Source organism: Gavialis gangeticus, unplaced genomic scaffold, assembly GCF_001723915.1.
Source record: "Gavialis gangeticus isolate Ggan-Ray unplaced genomic scaffold, GavGan_comp1, whole genome shotgun sequence".
Lineage (NCBI taxonomy): Eukaryota > Metazoa > Chordata > Crocodylia > Gavialidae > Gavialis > Gavialis gangeticus.
The window spans coordinates 41,269,521-41,272,419 of NW_017729031.1; positions in this window are offsets into that span (position 1 = coordinate 41,269,521).

Genomic DNA, 2,899 nt, shown 5'->3' on the forward strand with positions numbered 1-2,899 from the left:
ATTATGATCCAGTATCGGACCGATGTATCGGTGCACCTCTAATCATGTGTACATGTGTCACTAAAGAAAGAGTTGAAAGGAAATTCAAATTATATATGTTGTAGCAGCAGAGGCTGATAAGACTTCCACTAACTTTCACAGAGTTGTAAGCAAAGGAGGAAAAAGAGGATTTAGATATCACTGTATTATACTAAGCATACCAGGATGTGTTAAATGGGTTTGGACAGGAAAAATTAGGCAAGTGAGTTAACAGCTGGAACGAGGGAATTAAAAAACGATGCTCCTCCTCGCGAGAACATGTGTTTCCTGCCCCAGGTATGCTGAAGTTGATGGAGCATGGAGAGGAAAGATGGCTTGGGGAGGAAAGCTCTGGACTGGAGACCTAGGTTCAGCACCTGTTCTGGGCATGTGTTATCCATGCTACACACAGATCCCAGTCTACATGGCTCCAAGATGCAAGACAATACAAAATAAGCTGCATCTCTCGGCCTGTGTTTATAAGCTGTATTTCAAGAGTCGCCTTCGCTAAGTCATTTCACAGGTTCCCTGGCTCTTTGCTTTGCATTTCTCATGCACCTGTCGGTGTTGCATTCGGGGAGTGACAATAGCCAACAGGATCCAGACGCACCAGATTTGCTGGGCCCTTCACCAGTCGTTCCTTCGGGCCATGCCTACATGCTGAGAGCCTGGATTGGAGCAAAGGCCAAAGCTCACAGATCTTCTAGGGACTCCTTTTGCAGGAAGCACATCAAGGTTGAGTGCTTTAGTCATGAGCCTTGAGAAGGACCCGTCCCAATCTCTCCAGCACCTTTGCATGCATCTTCCTTGTCATCCGATCTCTCTAAGACTATTTTGCGGCATCCCTTCTGGCCCAGCTTCTCTTTAATACAGTTTGGAAATCTGACTTGAGCCCCTGAACTCAAAGATGCAGGTCTCCTGCTCTTGGTGATGGGTGATGGGTGTGAGGCTGAAGCCACTTGTAAGGACATGCATGGCTTCGAATGTGCTGGGCATGGGTTAAGGGAGTACCGCACCACACGGGTGTTGGCTTCATGTCTACGGTGAACAAATTGGGAACCTCCAACCTGACCTGAGGTCACCCCAGGGGTGCTTACACAGATGCTTTTCCCCTGACTGGGCTGGACCTGTCGGTGCCACCTGTATTTTCATGTCATCATGTCACATCACGAGGAAGACACCTGCCAAGCGCCATCACTTCATCCAGCCTTGACCTTTCCCCTTGTGTCTTATCCCAACACCATCATAACTTTGGCCACCCCTCTGCTCCAACAAACACACTGCCGTGCCAATCAGAGCTGTATTACTCCTCCAGGCCGTGCTTTCTTCGGCGTTTTCCTCATGCTTCCCTTGTTGGAAACTTCCTGAGACCTCTGTGGAGTCTCTCTCTTGGCCTGAACCAAGGTCAGGATTTAAGGATAGACGAGCCAATAGAAACATTGGCATACACAAGCACTGAGAAGGATTAGAAAGGCAGCCATGCCAGCAAAATTAGACACTTAAAACCCAGGTTTATAGAGCAGCAGAGACAAGTTTTGCAGAGAAAAATGCTAATGTGGTTTTTCTTGATATGCCGTGCAGGGCTCCTCTCGCAGGACACAGGAAAAACAGCAAGTATCAGATGAAGCAGGCTGTTGCCTACAAAAGCTCACACCCATATGAACCATTTAGTCTCCAAGGTGCCACCCTGCCCTGCCTTCTGCCTGACTTCAGACCAATATAGCTAACCACCCCCCTCTACTCGGTGCACAGGAGAGGAAGGCTTTAGATTCATGTACGTGTTGGTTAGTACCTGAGGCTGAGCATGGAGTGACCCCGTGGCTCTTCCTAGCTGTTCAGGTCTTCCAAGTAAATGCTCCTCTGGACCAAGCTACGTGTCCAAGAAATGATTGAGGACATGCTGAATGCCCCCTGGGTGAGACAGGAGAAGGAGTTGTGGTTGTTGCTTCACTGTGTTCGATAATTTAGAAAGAAGCGTTTCTTGGGATTTGGGGAGTGGGTTGGGTGGTTGGGTTTTCCTTCTTTTGTTCAAGGCCATTACTGCTCTTTGCTTCAATGACTCAAATGCTCCCTTCCAGTCTTAGGTCCTTTCTTCCTATCATCAATGCCATTTTTGAGCAAGGCAGAATTGAAGCATGGGTAAAACAAGAAGACTGGACACCAGAACGGTTGAGTATAGGTCCTATCTTGTTATTTATTATGGTATGGTTTGGGGCCAATGAAGAATGGGACCCTAGGGTGCTTGGCATTGTAGAAGTGCTACATTAGGGTGCAGACAGTGGAACTAATTATCCCAAATTAAAAGTGTGGGAGGATTACTGTACAGAAGCTGGTCAGTGGTAATGGTTTCATGTGACTGGTCTTATCCCATGATAAGTCAAAACTAAATTTTGACTTATCATGGGACTTAACCCCTAGCCCAGGTGTGCCTCCCCTGGCCCAGAGGAAGCACACCTGGGCCAGGGGTTAGCGAGGAACTAGTCAGGGAGCTTCTGGAGGGACTGGACGTATTCAAGTCAGCGGGTCCGGACGATCTCCACCCTAGAGTTCTCAAGGAATTGGCCGAGGTCATTGCAGGTCCCCTGGCACGGCTGTACGAGCACTCGTGGTGCTCTGGTGTGGTGCCGGAGGACTGGAAGAGGGCCAGCGTGGTTCCCATCTTCAGAACGGGGAAGAAGGAGGACCCGGGAAACTATAGGCCAGTCAGTCTTACCTCGATCCTGGGCAAGCTTTTTGAGAAAATTATTCTGGCACATGTCCACGAGGGGACAGCAGGGGAGATTATGCTTAGGGGCAACCAACACGGGTTCATCCACGGCAGGTCCTGTCAGACCAACGTGGTGGCCTTCTACGACCAGGTCACCAAATCCTTAGATGCAGG